The sequence below is a fragment of the Ursus maritimus genome, unplaced genomic scaffold (genome assembly GCF_017311325.1).
Source record: "Ursus maritimus isolate PB19 unplaced genomic scaffold, ASM1731132v1 scaffold_9, whole genome shotgun sequence".
In the NCBI taxonomy this organism is placed as follows: domain Eukaryota; kingdom Metazoa; phylum Chordata; class Mammalia; order Carnivora; family Ursidae; genus Ursus; species Ursus maritimus.
In genome coordinates, this window is record NW_024427107.1 from 27,325,362 (window position 1) to 27,345,109 (window position 19,748).

Genomic DNA, 19,748 nt, shown 5'->3' on the forward strand with positions numbered 1-19,748 from the left:
GGGGTGGTTGGGGATAGGGTAAGTCTTCAGGTATTTTGGAAACAAGGTTTTCAGGATCCTGAAGGAGATAGCTATTGTTAGGAAACGTCATTTATTACTGTTTAGTAGAAACTCAGTCGTGAGTTCCTTCCGATGTATATCAGTAGGTCATATACTTGGGGGATGATTGCCAACATGTATCTTGAGGGGTAGAGATAAAGGAAGTTTCCAAAGGAATTTTTTAAAATTTAATTTAATTTAATTTTTAATTATTAATATATATTATTTGTTTCAGGGGTATATGTCTGTGATTCATCAGTCTTACACAATACACAGCACTCACCACAACACATACCCTCCCCAATGTCTATCACCCAGCCACCCCATCTCTCCTACCCCACTCCACTCCAGCAACCCTCAGTTTTTTTCCTGAGATTAAGAGTCTGTTATGGTTTGTTTCCCTCTCTGGTGTCATCTTGTTTCATTTTTTCCCTCTCTTCCCCTATGATCCTCTGCCTTGTCTCTCAAATTCCACATATCAGTGAGATCAACAGTCAACAAAACCAAAAGACAACTGACAGAATGGGAGAAGATATTGGCAAATGACATATCAGATAAAGGGCTAGTATCCAAAATCTATAAATAACTTGTCAAACTCAACACACAAAAAACAAATAATCCAATCAAGAAATGGGCAGAGGACATGAACAGATAATTCTGCAAAAACATCCAAATGGCCAACAGACACATGGAGAAGTGCTCAACATTACTTGGCATCAGGGAAATACAAATCAAAACCACAAAGAAATACCACCTCACACCAGTCAGAATGGCTAAAATTAAGTCAGAAAACGGCAGATATTGGTGAGGATGTGGAGAAAGGGGAACCCTCCTACACTGTTGGTGGGAATGCAAGCTGGAGCAGCCATTCTGGAAAACAGTATGGAAGTTCCTCAAAAAGTTGAAAATAGAGCTACCCTATGACCCAGCAATTGCAGTACTGGGTATTTACCCCAAAGATACAAATGTAGTAATCTGAAGGGGCACCTGCACCCCAGTGTTTGTAGCAGCAATGTCCACAATAGCCAAACTATGTAAAGAGCCCAGATATCCATCAACAGATGAATGGATAAAGAAGATGTGGTAGGTGTATACACACACACACACACACACACACACACACACAATGGAATATTATGCAGCCATCAAAAAATGAAATCTTGCCATTTACAACGACGTGGATGGAACTAGAGTGTATTATGCTAAGTGAAATAAGTCAATCAGAGAAAGAAAATTATATGATCCAAAGGAATTTTTATATGTTAAAGTAGACTTACAGGATCCTGGGGTTTGGGCCAAGATTGCCTTTGGCCCTTAACAAAGTATTAATATTGAGGCAGTTGAGTTCCTAGAGGAATGTCACTCTGCCTGTTTCAAGGACTTGTCAATGGGCTGTAGGTAGTAAGGAAACTTAATTTTTCTTCTGCCTTTGTTTTCCACATCAGTTAGTAGATATTGGTGTCACAGAATCATATGCAGTGACAGGGCATGGTCAAGTTTTTATCAGCATTCATCTCGCACCAGGTTTTGAGAACTTAGTAGTTTTTAAACTACTTTTTCTCCTGACAGGTGGTCTCCGACTCTAAAAATATCTTGACTTATTTATGCATCATTCATTCAAAAAATAGTTACTGATCACATATACTATTCCAGATACTGTACTGGTCACTGGGGAGTCAAGGATGACTGAAACAGTTGTGGTTCTCAAGCATTCCCCAAGGTAATGAGCCTTTGCTTCTTATTCTTCAAGTACATCAATTCTAAGCAACCAAAAGTAACAGGGATTTGAGTACCATTCAAACGATCATTAAATGTAGATTGGGCCAGATGATTTTTCAAAAACCAGGTTTAATTAAAGAAAGTACAAGAATGTTCTTTGGGCTTTCTCCTTGATGAGCAGTTACCTATTTATCCTTGGGATGTAGTAATAGAACTCACTGAATAATCCATCAACTCCAGTACTATGGTATCCAAAATGAATGATATTTTCTCCAGCCATTGACTTCCAACACACAGCCAAGGCATTTTAACTTTCCTTGCCAAGAAATCACCAGTAAACAACAATGATGGTAGATGTTGACTATTTACTCTCATGGCGCTGAGAAAATTAGTGAGCTACATTTCACTACTTGTCAAGCATTTTGACATCTTGGAACAGAAAGTGCTGTTTAAATATAAAGAGCATTTTCTGTAGAACTGCTGTTAGTCATCCCTGTGAGGAAATGACCTACCAAGTAATAGACCAGAGTATAGGAGAACTGCCACAATACAAGATTGATTTCTGCTAAAGAGACCTTAAAGTAACTACGTGTTTCAATTTGTGGTTGTTTACAATCATTTGTAAATTACCACGGTAAAAGCCCAATATAAAAAACTATTTGGATTCACCTTCCAACACAATTTCCTGGGCATTCCCACCTCCTCCTCCCTTCCCCCCCCCCCCACCTTTTCTTTCTGGCTCTGTCTCTCTCAGACCAGGAGAGGGTGGGACTCAGGATTTAATTGAATCAGGAGATCAGAAGGCTTGTCAAAACAATGATTTTGGGGCCCCACCTGGAAATTTGCATTTCTATAAAGTTCCTAGGAAATACTTTTGCTGGTATACATTTGATGAACCACTGCTCAAGTTAAAAAGGGTTTGGAGATTCAGGAAGAGGAATGAGAGACCTCTGAAAACAGCCTCTGTCTTGTTTAGGGAGCTGTCCAAGTTGTTGGGAAGATAATTGCTCCTGCCCTGGGGAGCCAACTGAAAGTAAATGGCCCTCCTCTGAGTGGGTGATTGGCCTAGGGCAGCCAGTACAGCACTCCTACTCTTCCCATTCTTAAACCAAGGTTTACAGTTTAATAAGCCATTTAGCCTCTCTTTACTCAAGTTCTTCCCAAATTCAAAGTAGTAATGGTAATTTCTCTTCTCTGTTATTAAAAAATAAGACAAAGCAAAACAAAACACAAAAATCCTAATGGTACTTTCCCTACATTGGCAGTTCTTGGGATTTATTCATCTATTACTCTGATGTAGTTTAAAGAAAAAAAGCTTTAAAAATTTAGTAAAATCTCTCTCTCCATGAAGATTTTAGGCTTTTAAGCCTAAGTATTTAGTTAAAAATAACAAATACATGTTCTTTACTTCCTGGGGCTAGACATTTCCTTTTCTCTCTCTAAGAGGGAAGAGCTACCAGGGTACAAGTACTTAAAGAGACTCTCTAAAAAGCCCTATCTAATCTGTACCCCCTCCACCGCCACTGGCTCTCCACTTTACTATTCTTTTTAAGGTTTCCACAGCAGGAACACCAACCTCCTTGCTGTGCTTTCAAAACACAGCATTCTCCCATACAAAGACCCTTGCATTTACAATTTTATCTGCTGAAAATGTTCTAGAAAATTCATATGCCTACAACTAGAATTTTATATGTAGGGTATAGTAATAGGATTAAACTACCCTCAAGTCTCTGCTCGAATGCCACCTCCTTAGTGAGGGCTTGATCATCGTATAAAAAATAACTTTTGCACATGAACATGTAAGTGCAACATTTCCTCTTGCACACATTAACACATACATGCTCTTATCCCATCCCTGATATATTTTTCTCCATACATTTGTCTCCATCTGACAGACAATATATTTTAGTACTGGTTTATTTATTGTCTCCTTCACAGCTAGAATGCAAAGTCCATGATGGTAGGGTCTTGGTTTTTCATTGTAGAACCTATAATAATCACTTGCATAGAAGAGCCACTCAGTAAATATTTCTAGAATGAAAGAAAGAAAGGTGATATATTCTTTTTTTTTTTAAGTTTTATTTATTTAAGTGATCTCTACACCCAATGTAGGGCTCAAATTCACAACCCTGAGAGTCAGATGCTGTACCGACTGAGCCAGCCAGGCGCCCTGAAAGGAAATATATTCTTACAATAGATTATTCACTGAAAATTTTGACATCTCTTGTGCTACTTACTCAAATGGCTCTTACACTTCAGTTTTACTTAACCATTGGCTGTTCTTTAGAAGTACCATTGCTCATTATGCATGCTATTGCCTCTGCCTTAAATGTTCATTTCTGAACATTTTTGTTGTTTTTCACACTCGTATGTTTTCTTTAAAAAATGAACCAGATGTCCTGTTTTCCAAAAGTATTTCATGATAAACTTGTTCTTTCTCTGTGTCCCCCTTCTAACCCTAACCCTTATCCTGGCACTTAACCTACTCATTATATTGTCTGTCTAGTTGAAAGTCATGCCAACTTTACTATGAACCACTTGAAAACAGTGTCTGTTCACTGTTTCTAGCATCAAAAGCACAATGCCTGAATGCCTGGCACATGGCAACTACTCATAAATGTTGAATAAATGAACAACAATCTTTTTTTTACCCCCTCATCTTGTTAAGATACTCCTTGTTGCTTTACACTTCTAAAATTGCCCTAGGATATGAGAGTAATAAGGAATGTTCCTGAAAGAGAATAGATAATTATGACAATAACCAGTCTGAAGATCAGCTAAGTCCAAGTTTCAAAACTAGAGTAAACCCCAAACAAGGACAAGAAGAGAGGCATCCAAGCTCATTTAGAGAGAGGTGGTAAGATGCTGGTGTCTACACTGCCATGAAGAAAACCACAGCCATGTGAAGCCTCTAATACTAATGAAAGCGTATCTCTCAGGTATGTGGTAGTAGATCATGATAGAACTCTTCGGAAAACCTGTTTCTGGACTTTACCTCATCAGGCATCACTTGGTGTGTGCTGAGGTAATACATTAATTTTACTATGCAATTGGTTTTGAAACTATTCCCCTAGGGGGAGAAAGATTCTGTCTTAGTCTGGTTTTCCTGCTTCATCAAAATACTACCAACTGGGTAGTTTCTAAACAACATATTTATTGCTCACAGTTCTGGAGGCTGGGAAGTCCAGGATTAAGGTGCCAGCATGGTCACCTGCCAGTGAGGGTCCTCTTTGGAGTTCATGAGCCGGTACCTTCTCTCTATGTCCTCATATGGTAGAAGGGGCAAAGGATCTCTCTGGCTCCTCTCTTATAAGGCACTAATCCCATTCGTAATGTTCCACCCTCATGACTTCAGAAACTTCCAAAGGCCCCATCTACTAATGCTATCACATCAGACATTATGATTTCAGCATACAAATTTGGTAGATACACAGATACTCAGACAATAACAGATGCTTAAGGGTCAAAGCTTGTTCTAAAGTTTGTAGCCTGGGAGATAGGCAGAATCTGGAGATGTTCAGCTGGTATGTAACTTAGTCTTACATGTTTGAAGATGGTAATGACCCATCCCAGCAGACAGATTGTGCACACAATTGAGAAGAAACAACTGTGCTTTGTGTTTGCCTTGGCAGAAAAGTGTTACATCTGTTTCTCCTATTATCTATGACTATATTATGCATAATATTAACAAGACACTTAAATACAGGAAATCTGAACCAAAAATGATAGACAAAAAAAAAGGAAATAAGGGAAATAAGGTGAGTGAGTATTGAAAGGCAGAGGTGGTCTATTAGTAGGCCTGGAAATCAACTGTAAGTAATTTAAGTTGATTAAACACAGCATAGAAAATGCAGAGGAAAAGGTTGGTGAGATCAACTAACAGGCAAAGCAAATAGTTTTCTCAACAGTAACATTTTTGCTATATCAGAGAAGAAAGGCTGTACATGATAAGAGATTGAGAAAATAAGTACACCAATTCCTTTCTCAGAAGGCTAGAGCTAAGGTGAAAATGAGAACTCCACTTCAGTGTAAGCAAGGAATCACTGTCAAGAAATGACAGTTGTATAGAACAAGAAAAACTCAGAGGCATGAACCAAGAGATAAGAACTTGCCTGGTTTATTCATAAATAACTGGACTCAATTTACCTTGGTTCTTATATTTCTTGGGAACTGGTAAGTATATTCTCACTGTAGTACTTGTTGTCTCTCACCTGCGTTAAAATGTGCAATATTCAACATCAATAACTGACTACTTAGTTTGTCCTGTATTTCTTGAACCAATTATTTTAAACCAGCAGTAAATAAGCTGTGGCTTCCAGGCCAGATCCTTGCTTGAACTAAGAATGATTATTATGTTTTTAGACAGTTGTAAGAAAAGACAAAGAGAAAAAAAGCAGAGTAGTGGATAGAGACCTAGATAGCTCACAAAGACAGAAATATTTGTTGCCTGGAGGGTTTAAATTTTTAGGGATAAAATTAATATTCACATTCATTTTATATATGTAAATGAATATAATAAATAGATAATGAATAACAAAAGAATATTATACAGCTATAATGAATGTGAAGATTTATATATACACAATTCAATATATTGTAGGAGAACAATTTTGTCTTATGCGTTGTAGAATTTCATATCCTATAGGGTGGACTGCTGGATAAGAGAAAGAGAAAAAAATATTTACTAGTTTCATAGTTCATTAGGGTCAAGAAGAGAGAAGAATGAGCCAAGTTCACTTCATTTTTGCAATTATAACATCACGAAGAAAATGAAGTAAAAAATGTAAACCTGATTGTGAGAGATACATAGAAGGAATGAATGAAAAAGGCAATGAAAGGGTATAAATCACTTCTTTGAGAGCTCTAATGGTAGGAGAAAATTAAGAAATAGTAATGTAGGTCCTGTGGGTATTGGTAGGTTGTCTTTCAATCTGAGATTTCTCTGCTATCTCTGCTGCTGTCCCTGCCCCAAACAAGTGTCAGAGAGGATGAGAAGTCTATCTTCAAAGCTCTTGCTAAGAGAGACGTTGAACAAATAGACCCACAGAAACACGTAAATGTATATCTATATCTCTTTTGGGTGGTAGTATTAAATAGCTTCTTCTGTTTTTGTGTGTAAAACACTTCAAACATGCTTCCTCTACTTAGATGCCCATAGGGCCAAGCCAATTGGGCCAGGTCACAGGTAAGAGAAGGAAGACGCCTGTGGCAAACTGGAGAGATTGTGCCCTTCCTAAAAGAATTAAAATTATATTAAATTCAAAGAAAAGAAATAAAGCATTTAGAAGTTTTCAACCTATTCTCTCTTTTCTATCAACCTCACCTCTTTTTTCTGGCAGCCGAAGGGGAAGGAGGACGCCTTTTAGTTGTTACCTTTCTTGAAACAGGTCAGTCTAACCTAATTCAGCCTAACCTCAACATTCTTGCATTTCCCCTGTGAATCCATCTACTATCTCCATCTAACTTTCCAAATTCCTACTGATGACAATAGTCACCATTCTTAGTCACCATTTATTGAGAACTTAAATACATACTAATTTATTTTTTCAGTGGCATTTAACCCTCATAAGTATTGCCCACATTTATCCAAATAAAAATAAAGAGACTTAGAGGAGGTTAAGTAATTTGTCAAAAGTTGTACAGTTAGCAAGTGGACAGGTCTAGGATTCAGGCACAAAGGGTTCAACCTCATGCTGTTAACCGTGAAGTTTAACCCTCCTGGAAGAAGTTAATCACTATTCAAGGGAAATGAGGGGCAGGTGCTGGCTCCCTTTGTACAACAGCTGCCAGAGGGGAAGGTTTAATGGGAAAGTATTCCCACTGAACTTTTCTGTTTCTTTAACTATTGTGTTAAACAGTAACACATCCTTGTTAAACATAATCACTCTCTTTTTAAGTAAGCTCTATGCCCAACATGGGGTTGAACCCATGACCCCAAGATCAAGAGTCACATGCTCTACCTACTGAGCCAGCCAGGCACCCCAAACATAATCTCTTTTTGATTCAAACTTTCTAATTACTTCAGAAACTTCAGTGAGTAATTTACATTTCGTACTTTTTGTCTTTAACTTTCAGGACTTTTAAGAAAGGATAATACCGCTTTCTTTTAAATGGGCAGATAATTCTGTAATTTTCTCTATATATTTTAATGTGAACTTTTATTAAAGTATTGCAAATTACCAACTGTAGTATACTTTACATAAATATATCACTTTCCTCAACATTGACTTAATGTGAAATATAGCTCATATTTTTTTCTGGTTAGTCCAGAATTATTCAAATGATGAGTGGCAAAGACATGTTTTAACACTGGTTTTCACTAACTCTAATTTCCATGTTCCTCATGAATAAACTAAGTTTTCTTTATTCTTATTTTCTCACCTCTTCCGTTCAATTGAAATTTGGATTTTTCAAATGATTCCCCTACCATTTCCAACAGAAATTTAGCTTTCTCTTTCTCTAGTGAAAGAAAGCCAATCTGCTTCTTACATTTATGTCACGTTCTGATTATTATTCTACCTCTTTGTCCTCCCCAAATTTGAACTTAATGTTAGGAAGTAATGTTGGCTATCTCTCTGTTTCAAGCCACTGCTGTATCCTCCAGAAACAGTGCCCACTTAACACCTTCCTGAGAGGTCAACTGTGGCTCACCAAACTCCTTATCATTTTTATAGTTTCGTCATTTCTCTCTATGCCATGACCTCATTTTTCATCCATATCTCAAAATTCAAACTTCTAGGGCTCCAGTGCAACAATAATCAGGGGTCTAATGAACTTGAGATAACCAGAAGTTCAAATATTGTAAGCATTAGTAATATAAAAGTCTAACTCCTATCTGTTCTGCAAATTAATATATAGCTAATATTAAAATTTGTAGTCTGCTTTTTTCCAAAATGTATTATATGCCTATTATACACCAGGCACTGATTCTCTTGTTTCCTTCTTTTCCCAATTAGTGACAATTTTAAAAAAACAATTTGTTTTCCAAACACTGAGTGACAACGTAGGTTTAAAAAAATGCTGTGGTATATGCTGTTAAACAAAATACAACTGAGCAAATTTGAAGATCTAATTGGCTTTATTCAACAAGCCATGAATCAGGCAGCATCCCAACTAGCAAATAGAAGGGAACTCCAAGAGCTGATGGAAAGGAAAGATTGTTAAAGGGATAAAGGGGTAGAACAGAGAAATCATAAACAAGAGAAAGGATTATTTCAGGTAGGGTGGATTACCTCACTAGTGCTGACCAGGCAATTTCAGACTGACTGGTTAATTATATTCCTAGGAGAGGTTGAAACTGCAGTTAGGTTAGGTCGATTATTAAGTCTTGGTTTACTGACATAGGGCTTAGCCCAGGTAACTCCTTTTTGTGTGTGTTGTTTTTTTTTAACAGTACCAAATACCCAGTTGTCCCTCCTTCCCATCCTTACTTTTATATCCCCACTCCTACTATCATAGTTTAAATTCTGTTACTTTTCACCTTGGCCCTTTTAATAGTCTCTTACCTACTCACTTACTATTTTTTCCCTATCTGTTAATCTTCTAAAATACAGTAATAACAATTGTGAGGAATGATGTACATAATTAGACGGCTGCTTGCTTCGCTTAAGGACACTTCAAAGATACAGAATATTGGAGAGGGGTCCCTCACCACCTGCTGACTTATGCCCAAGGTCTCAGAAGCTGGAATTTCTACCTTCAGAAATGGGAGACCCAGCACAGAAGTGGAATGAGAACGTGCCATCGAAGGGCTTATGAACCTTTTGATGACTTCTCAGAAAATGTATATATACATATACATGGGCACAGAATTTTCAGTGTGATTTCAAAGAGATTCTCAGAAACCCTCTGTGTCTTGAACACAGGGGAAAGAACTCTTGTTCCAGACATTCTAAAATTTACTTTTGAATAATGTAACACAACTCTTTCAACACAAATCTGAGAGCTGTGTACTTGGACCAAGTTGTTTATATCCCTTATAGTACTGTTTCTGCCAAGTTGCCCCATCTGCTTTTGGCTTGCATAATACACAACAGCAAGAATTTCTTTTCTACTCGTAAAGGTTTTCTTCCATCCCTTATACCTAGACTATACAAATGCACACAATGTCTTACATATTATTTCATAGGTTACCAGATGCTTGGAATCCAGCATAAAGTTCCATGGACTAGGCTAACAATGATCTATAAAGAATAAACTAGTTCTTCGTAAACCAGACTCTATATATTTTTCACACTCCCTGTTTCCCAGTTTTGCTCTCTTATCATTTCATAAATTCTTTTGGTGTTTCTTCTATGTCATTTGCACTAATATGAAACAAAACAAGATGTTTTTATTTTGTCTATACCTTCAGAAAAGTGTTATAAATTAGGCCTAGAGGCTAGCATGGGGGTGCCAGTGATAATCAAAATGAGAAAATCTCTTAATGGATGTGGTTTTCCTCCTTCAGTTACCTGGAGATTGTTTTCCAGTGCTAAAACCAGAACATACTGAATTTAACTCTAATTAAGAGAACGAGTATTAACTTTCATTATGATTTTGTTTCCTCTAACATTTCTCTGTCATTTCATTGACCGTAGAAAAATCCAAAATACACTCCTTAGCCTAGCACTTCAGGTACTTCAACTGTTCCCACCTATTGCTACAGTTCCAGCAACTCTTCTACACGTAGGCCCATGCTGCTGTCAAACCACACAAGCCTGTCTTCTTCTTTTTTTTTTTTTAAGATTTTATTCGGTTTATCAGAGAGAGAGAGAGAGAGAGCACAAGCAGGGGGAGCATCAGGCAGAGGGGGAAGGAGAAGCAGGCTCCCCACTGAGCAAGGAGCCCAATATGGAACTCAATTCTGGGATCATGACCTGAGCTACAGGCAGACGCTTAACCGACTGAACCACCCAGGCGTCCCCAAGCCTGTCTTCTTCCAAGTGCTAGTGAGTTTCCTAATCTTTGTGCCACTTTTCATTCTACTGATTATGCCAGGAATTGATGTTCTCAGATGCAGTGCCTATTAAAAACATCATTATAACGTAATAATACATTAGACAAAAAATATTAAATGTCACCTAAAGATGGCTATGTTATTATAAAACTGGTATGTATGTATGAATATATATATTCATAATCTTTCAACATTAACCTCACCTTCTACATTCTCATAATACTTAAGATATGCTTTGCTTTATATTTTTTAGGCCATTGTATATAGTACTCTCTCTACCTGGAATTTTCCTTCCTCCATATTTCATCTGCCTGTTATCCCTTTCCCATGTAATGACTTTATTTGGGGAAGGCTGGTTTCTACCCTTCTCATGAGCTCCCCTCGCATCCTATCCAACTTCTATTATATTACACCTTATTGTACCTCCCTGCTCATTGTCTTATTTCATCACTGTGTCCCCAATGCCTATACAGCACCTAGCATGTAGAAAGCATCAAATGAATGAAAGTTGGTGATATTGAAATATAGGTATAATTGGGGGCACTTGGCTGGCTCAGTCAGTAGAGCATGCAACTCTTGATCTCAGGGTTGTGGATTCAAGCCCCACATACAGCATACAGTTTTACTTAAAAAAATAAAATACAATAAAACAAAAATATAGGTATAATTGGTTTTGAGGAGTTAAATGATACTAGTTATTGAAAGTCGTAAAAATACTTATACCTTTGACCACCTACTCCAGGAGTCAAAAATTTAAATGCTTTCAAGGGTCACACAAGTTATGTAAATGTACAGTGTGGCCTGAGGGAGGGTAGTGGAAACAGGATACCATATATGCCTCACCTAAACATATTCAATTTCACCTTTTTATAAATACTGTGAATACAAGCCAAACAAATCATAACCCTTGTCTCACTCTTATTAAATTGTACTAAAGAGGGGCGCCTGGGTAGCGCAGTCGTTAAGTGTCTGCCTTCGGCTCAGGGCGTGATCCCGGCGTTTCAGGATCGAGTCCCACATCGGGCTCCTCCGCTGGGAGCCTGCTTCTTCCTCTCCCACTTCCCTGCTGTGTTCCCTCTCTCACTGGCTGTCTCTCTGTCACATAAATAAATAAAATCTTTAAAAAAATTGTACTAAAGAAATAATTCCTTAGAAGAAAAATGCATATTCATAATAATATTACTTGTGAATTTATCTGTAAAAAGGGGGGAATGATCACGAATTAAATAGCTAGTAATAGAGAACTTATTAAATTAAATGTGGATTATATCCACTAAATGTCATATATTCTTTAATATTAAAATAATCCCCCAAACTATGTACTAAGGAAAATGCTTTCACTATTGAAAATAGTGGAAGGGATAAAGGAAGACTATATGTTTGCTATAATTGTGACCATGTAAAAATGTGCATCCTTGTTAAAAAAGAAAGGATTATGCAAAATGAATATAGTTATATTAGGGTGCTCAAAATGAAATGATTTTTTTTAATTTTTCATTTAAATTCAAGTTAGTTCACATATAGTATATTATAAGTTTCAGGGGTAGAATTTATTGATTCATTAGTTGCATATAACACCCGCTGCTCATTACATCAAATGCCCTTCTTAGTCCCCATCACCCAATTACCCCATTCCCCACCCACATCCCCTCTAGCAACCCTCAGTTTGTTTCCTATAGTTAAGATCCTCTTATGGTTTGCCTCCCTCTCTGTTTTTATCTTATTTTATTTTTCCTCCCTTGCCCATATATTGATCTGTTTTGTTTCTTAAATTCCACATATGAATGAAGTCATACGGTATTTGTCTTTCTTGGACTTATTTCACTTAATATAATACCCTCTAGTTCCATCCACGTCATTGCAAAAGGCAAGATTTCATTCTTTTTGATGTTGAATAATAGTCCTGTGTGTGTGTGTGTGTGTGTGTGTGTGTGTGTATACACCACATCTTCTTTATCCACTCATCTGTTGATAGATATCTGGGCTTTTTTCCATAGTTTGGCTGTTGTGGACATTGCTGCTATAAATGTTGGGTTGCATGTGCCCGATTGAATCACTATGTTTGTATCCTTTGGATAAATACCTAGTAGTGCAATTGCTGGGTTGTAGGGAAGCACTATTTTTAACTTTTTTTTTTAAAGATTTTATTTATTATTTGACAGAGAGACAGCCAGTGAGAGGGGGAATACAAGCAGGCGGAGTGGGAGAGGAAGAAGCAGGCTCCCAGAGGATGAGCCTGACGTGGGGCTCGATCCCAGAACGCCGGGATCACGCCCTGAGCGAAAGGCAGACGCTTAACGACTGAGCCACCCAGGCGCCCCTATTTTTAACTTTTTGAGGAACCTCCATACTGTTTTCCAGAGTGGCTGTACCAGTTTGCATTCCCACCAACAGTATAAGAGGGTTCCCCTTTCTCTGCATCATTGCCAACATCTGTTGTTTCCTGGGTCATTAATTTTGGCTATTCTTACTGGTATGAGGTGGTATCTCATTGTGGTTTTGATTTATATTTCCCCAATGTCGAATGATATTGAGCACTTTTTCATGCATCTGTTAGCCATTTGTATGTCTTTGGAGGAATGTCTGTTTGTCATCTGTGAAGAGTGGCAGTTTAACTTCTTTGCTGATTTGGATGCCTTTTATTTCTTTTTGTTGTCTGATTGCTGAGGCTAGGACTTCCAGGACTTCCAGTACCATGTTGAACAATAGTGGTGAGAATGGATATCCCTGTTTTGTTCCTGATCTTAGGGGAAAAGCCCTCAGCTGAGCTTTTGAGGATGATATTTGCTGTGGGTCTTTCATATATGGCTTTTATGATGTTGAGGTGTGTCCCCTCTATCCCTATATTGTGAAGGGTTTTGTTTTGTTTTTTTTTTTAATCAAGAAAGGATGCTGTATTTTGTCAAATGCTTTTTCTGCATGTATTGAGAGAATCGTGGTTCTTATCCTTTCTTTTATTAATGTGGTGCATCACGTTGATTGATTTGATATTGAGTCACTCCTGCAACCCAAGAATAAATCACACTTGGTCATGGTGAATAATCGTTTTAATGTACAGTTGGATCCTGCTAGCTAATACGTTGGTAAGAATTTTTGCATCCATGTTCATTAGGGTTATTGGTCTGTAATTCTTCTTTTTAGTGGGGTCTTTGTCTGGTTTGGGGACAAAGTAATGCTGTCCTCACAGATTGCGTTTGGAAGTTTCCCTCCCATTCTATCTTTAGGAACAGTTTCAGAAGAATGGGTATTAATTCTTCTTTAAATGTTTGGTAGAATTCCCCTGAGAAGCCATCTGGTCCCAGACTCTTGTTTTTGGGAGGTTTTTGATTACTGATTCAATTTCTTTGCTGGTTATCAGTCTGTTCAAATTTTTTATTTCTTCCTGTTTCAGTTTTGGTAGTTTATATGTAGGAACGATTTTTTTTTTTTTTTTTAAGTTCAGCATTTAATTATTCTGTTGTTTCCCAATCCCAATCTCTGGAGAAAACTTTTGAGACAATCTTTCAGAATCTTAGAAGATGATGCCTAGCAAGCAGAACCAGGTTACTTTGGGTAAGAATTAAAGAATATGAATTGTGAGCTAAGCTAGAAATATCATTGTCATAGCAACCTCCGAAGATTTCATAGAAAAGGCATGGCTTGGGCTTTTTTTTTTTTTTTTTTTTTTAATGGAGATGACAAACAAGATCCCTTTGGAAATAGTTCTGATAAGATACAGTAAGTTTGAGAGTGAGTTTTACTGAAAAATTGTGATAAACTGCCATAAACTTAAGATCAAAAGTGAGAATCCTTAGTTTAAGCTTAGCACATTTTGTGTACTGATTACGTTTTAGTGATGTAATGCTGATGTGATGCCAATCTTCCCTGCATATAATAATTTATTTTTTAATAATATTAATAATAATATAATTCTATAATGATAATAATGGTTATTCTTAATTAAGCTTAGTTCTTCTTGTCAAGAGGGATTTGATGTATTTTTCTAATTCTTTATAAAGACTCAGTTATGTGTTTTCAGTGTTCTTCTGTGATACTTTTTGTAACCTCCTGGAAACAGAGGCCTATGGAAATATTGTCACCATCAGTGGAAATTGTTATAGCTTCTTCCTTGGAGAGGGTTTATTCCATCAGTCTCATTGCCTCACTTGTTAAGCTGATTTGCCATCCTAAGTGACAAATCTTTTCCACATCCAAGCTTCCTGCAAGGATTTATATATTTAATCCCATTCTGTTTGAGTTTATATCAAGAATGCCCCTTAGATTATTTTATGAAGACTGGTTTGCTGTAGTTTGCAAAAGCTGGCCCAGCCTACTGGCCATGTGGTGTTTTGAAGGTTTCCTGAATGGCTAATGAAATCCATGGCTTTGTATAGCAACTAATGTACTAAAACTGCTAATTTTTTGATCATGTTAAAAACCATGAAGGTTACTTGACTTCACTTGGAAAATCTGTCTCTCTGATGGCATACTCCAGTGGTGATAACTTTGGCATCTTGCACAAATAAGTACCCTAGATGTATGGCCATATAGGTAAGGAGGAAGAGATTGTCAGTAAATACATTAAAGAGGATAATATTAATTAGCATTTTTTTCAGTTGAGATAAACTTATGTAAATCTGGGTTTATCATAAATAGCAATATACTCCAAGTATCATATTTCTCATACCACATACAAAATGTTGAGACTAGCTTTCTATGTAACAATAAAACAAAAACAACACATATACATAGTTAAATCATCTATTATCTCAAAGTAAGGACCTGTGTGGCGGCATCAGGAAGCATTATTAAGTGAGCCAAAATTAACAAGTCGTGGGGCTGAGTTTGAAACCTGTGCAATTTAGGCCTCATCTCTGAAACCGGCTCCGGATTATCTTTAGAACTAGTACCTGTCCACTCAGTTTCTAAACGAATTAAATATATACCATAAATATCTCGGTTCTTCTAGCCAATTTATTACGTTTTCTGAAGCCACTGGTAAAACTAACTTTTTAACCATCTCCTGAGAACAGAGGTCATGTTATAAATAAATGGAAGTGCTGCCTTCTATTTACATTTTCCACAAAATTACGCCTCAGATTTTTAAAGAAGTATTTAGTTCTTATGATAGTGTATGAATGGGATCTGTCCACTCATTCATTCAACACTTACTTAGTGAGCTGCTGCTTGATATAAAAGATCGTTAGTGAGTTAAAAAAAATGTTTGAGGGGTTTCCTGTCCAGGTAGTCATGCAGCTAATCACCACTCATACTGACTTTTTGAATCAGAAAAAAAAAAAAAAAAAAGGAGTTGAACCAGTATTGTGAAATTTTGCACACAAATGGTCATCGGGAGCAGAGAACGGAAGATGGTATTCACTGAAAAATATGTGACTACTCTATAGTCGAGTAATATGTATCTTAATCATCTACCTTTCAATTTAGGAAAAATTAATCTAACAAATCATTCTGTAAAACCCTTACTGCTTTGACTCAGATAAAACCTGCTGCTAATTTGAGGCTTTCTAAAATTAAAGTCATAAGATAAGTTGAGTAATTAATAACCTTGAAATTTAGGAAAGTGACTGACGTGGACTAGCCAGGATGTTGTTTGCAACAGTTTGATTTATGTAATCTTGCCCTAGTCACTCTTTTAAAAATCAGCCTGACAATAAAAAAATAAAGTTCTACCTTCAAATATTAGTAAGCCTCCTGATGAAGTTTTCCATATTAATCTGAATTGATTTATAAAATGTGATAAAGGAATAGGGGACATCTAAATTTAGTTTCTTTAATTTACTAAACAGCAGCATACTTTGTCCAATTTACTTAACTTCAGAATTTTCATTTTTACAGTTTAAACCAGGAAAAGCACCTTTATTGGCCTATTTTCTTTTCTAAAATTCTAATATAGGTTGTTGTTAAGTATCTTCATAAAATTATTAATAAAATGTTTTCTAAAGTATCTTACCTGAATATTGAGATCAATAGCTATGAAATAGCTGAAGTTTCTCAAACAATTATAACAAAGTAACAAAGTATTACTTCTAAAGGTATATCTCAGGAAGGATTAAACTGCATAAATATAATGTTTAATGCTCTTTCTCTAAAGATAAGAACTTTCTATCAGAAATATGAAACATGTTAATAACCTTGGTATGGAACTGAGATTCTCCCTTTAGCAGAAAGCAGTCAGGGCATATGTGAGTGATTTTTTTTTTCCTTTGGCTATGTTCCTAATAATGCATTTCCTATCATGGTCTTATGGTGTTAACAGCATTTAAAGTGTATTCTTAAGCATTTGTTAGTTAAAGAAACTCAACGTAAAGACCCAATCTGGAGGCACCTGGGTGGCTCAGTGGTTATTAAATGGCCAACTTTTGGTCTTGGCTCAGGTCATGACCTTCCAGTTGTGGATCGAGCCCTGTGTTGGGCTCTGTGCTTAGCGTGGAGTCTGTTTGAACTTCTCTCTCCCTCTCCCTCCAGCTCATGGTATCTCTTTCTCTCTATCTCAAATAAATAAATTAAAAATTAAGAAAGGGGCGCCTGGGTGGTGCAGTCATTAAGCGTCTGCCTCCCGCTTAGGGCGTGATCCCTGCGTTCTGGGATCGAGCCCCACATCAGGCTCCTCGGCTGGGAGCCTGCTTCTTCGTCTCCCACTCCCCCTGCTTGTGTTCCCTCTCTCGCTGGCTGTCTCTCTCTGTCAAATAAATAAATAAAATCCTTAAAAAAAAAATTAAAAAAAAAAAGATACAACCTGACCTTGCTGAGTGGTATAAAATTAAAAATTGCACCTCATTGGAATCTAGGGTGTTAACAGGATTTTTTTGCACACTTAGCTCTTCAACTGATTTGTTTTGGATTCTGGATAAATTATTTGGTACCTTGGTTAAGTGAGCTTGTGAAGAAATTTTGATATATACAACCATTTCACATTGAGCTAATAGCTACATTTGCCAAGTATTTTGTGGGAAGAAAAGATTACAGAGCAAAGAATGCTAGGTTTCCTTAAGAGCTGTGCACTGTAAGGTGTACATAAAGACTGGGCAATTACCGGGGAGAAATAGGCCTGGCAATAAAGGGCAAATATATGCAACTCCTTTCTTTTGCTGAAAATCTGTCCCAGTTTCATGCTATTATATATTAAAATAATACTGCGTTTTCCACTAATGAAACTATTATAATTCGTGGGGTATGTTTCCCACCATAGAGTCTGTATCTACAACATATTATAAAGGCCAAAGTATGATTATAAGATATCATACTCCACTCATTAAAGTAGTAAAAATCCCATATATTTGAAAAAGATACACATCTTTATATTAAAACTACATTTCTACTGTATTGTAAATTATAACTACAGAAAATTAACACACTAACTTAATTACCACTTATTTACACCAAGCCTTTTCCCCAAGAAGAAAGATATATGTATATGGGTGTTTGTGTGAGTTAGATGACTAGCATCTTTTAAAAAAACTGTCCAAGAGGGGCACCTGGCTGGCTCACATAGTTAAGCACCTGACTTTTGGTTTCAGCTCAGGTCGTGATCTCAGAGTCATGAGATTGAGCCCCGTTTTGGGCTCTGTACTTAGGACAGAGTCCACTTGGGACTATCTCTCCCTCTTCCTCTGCCCCCATCTCCCTCTCACTCTCTCTCAAATAAATAAATAAATAAATAAATAAATAAATAAATAAATCTTTTTAAGAAAAAAAACATCCAAGAAAGTTTGGAGTAATGAATTTTCACGTAGCTTGGGGAGGTAATCAGAATCATTCTCCTTTATTTCTTTAATTCTAAGGTACCGTATGTTGTATGATATGCCCTTAAATTAGTGACACTTACTCTGGAGAGAGAAAAAGCTGGTATAGCAAATGTGCACATTAGGAAAAAAATTTAGGTTTTATAAATTTTATAATGATAAAAAGATATCAAAATGCAGTAAATATTTTTATTTACTTTAAAATTAAATTTAAATTCAAGCTTAATTCCTACAGCAATTGTTAGAAAATTTTATTATGCAATCTTTGCTGAGGATAATTTATAATTTATTATGATTAATTTAGAAATTTCCATCCATTTTAAAATTCAGAACTTTGGCTAGAACCATCAATTATCTGAAATTCTCAATGTATGAGAGGTCAGTGCCTCGGTTGATCCTATAGTGAGTTTCATAGAGAGTACAGCAGATCAAGTCCTTGCTGAGTAATTTACTGGAGATGAATGATGAATTGCTCCCAAGTTTGCTTATGATTCTGATCCTTTGAAATCACTGAAATACCAAAAGAATGAGTATACAGTTACTAGGAAGAGTGAATATTTTAGCTTACTCACAGTCTCTTTGAAGCAAAGGCACATTTTATGCATCGGTGTAAAGAAGTATATTTTGGGGAAAATAATTCTAGTTACTGTTAGAAGGTAGTGAACTCTGGGGCTTCATTTATTACTGGTGAGAGTTTAGAGCCCTCTAGACATTGATTGACATGATGGGCTTATTTTAATCAGCAATTACAAAGATTGACTAATGCTAGATATCAGTAAGTAGAAACTGGGTAAAAATCAGTTTTTCCTCCTTGTACAACACCTAGACAAATCCTATCAAAGGGTAGAATTAAACAGGCAAGGGACAATGTAATCAAGACTACTGCAATAGGGGAGAGCTTGGACTCAACTCTGCTGAAACAAAAGGCAGGAGAGTTTTTCAGTGCTGGGGCGAGCTAGTGCAATAGTACCGCAGGACACCAAGGGCGGCAATTGGTCAGTGGCAATTACGCCATCTGTGTTTTCTAACTGCCACTTATTGAAGTAGACTCTTACCATCCCACAGAGAATCGGGTGCTATCTTTCTTGATTATGTTTCAAACACAGGTCATTGGTTGTGAAATTTTTTTTAAGAGGTTGGAAGAGATTTACATCTCAAAGGGACAGAGAAAGAATTTACAGTTGCAAGTTTTCTTGTTTTTTAAAGTTTTATTTATTGATTTGACAGAGAGAGAGGGAGCACGAGAGCAGAAGCAGGGGGAGTGACAGGCAGAGGGAGAGAGAGAACCAGGCTCCCTGCTGAACAAGGAA

The 19,748-nt window shown here is 36.8% G+C and overlaps 1 protein-coding gene and 1 long non-coding RNA gene across 4 annotated transcripts in view; one reads left to right on the forward strand and one right to left on the reverse strand.

The window, feature by feature from the left end:
* The window catches only part of LOC103661359, a 254,976-nt gene that overhangs the window by 140,065 nt on the left and 95,163 nt on the right, over positions 1 to 19,748 (reverse strand). Inside the window, exon 3 of one of the 2 annotated variants that reach the window (XR_568048.1) lies at positions 18,868 to 18,948. The exons of the other annotated variant lie outside the window; for it this stretch is intronic. This is a non-coding gene — a long non-coding RNA (uncharacterized LOC103661359). Of the gene's footprint in view, positions 1 to 18,867; positions 18,949 to 19,748 lie in introns of those variants that run through there. 2 annotated transcript variants of the gene reach the window in all.
* The window catches only part of PKIA (cAMP-dependent protein kinase inhibitor alpha), a 91,608-nt gene that overhangs the window by 17,622 nt on the left and 54,238 nt on the right, over positions 1 to 19,748 (forward strand). The window lies entirely within an intron of this gene.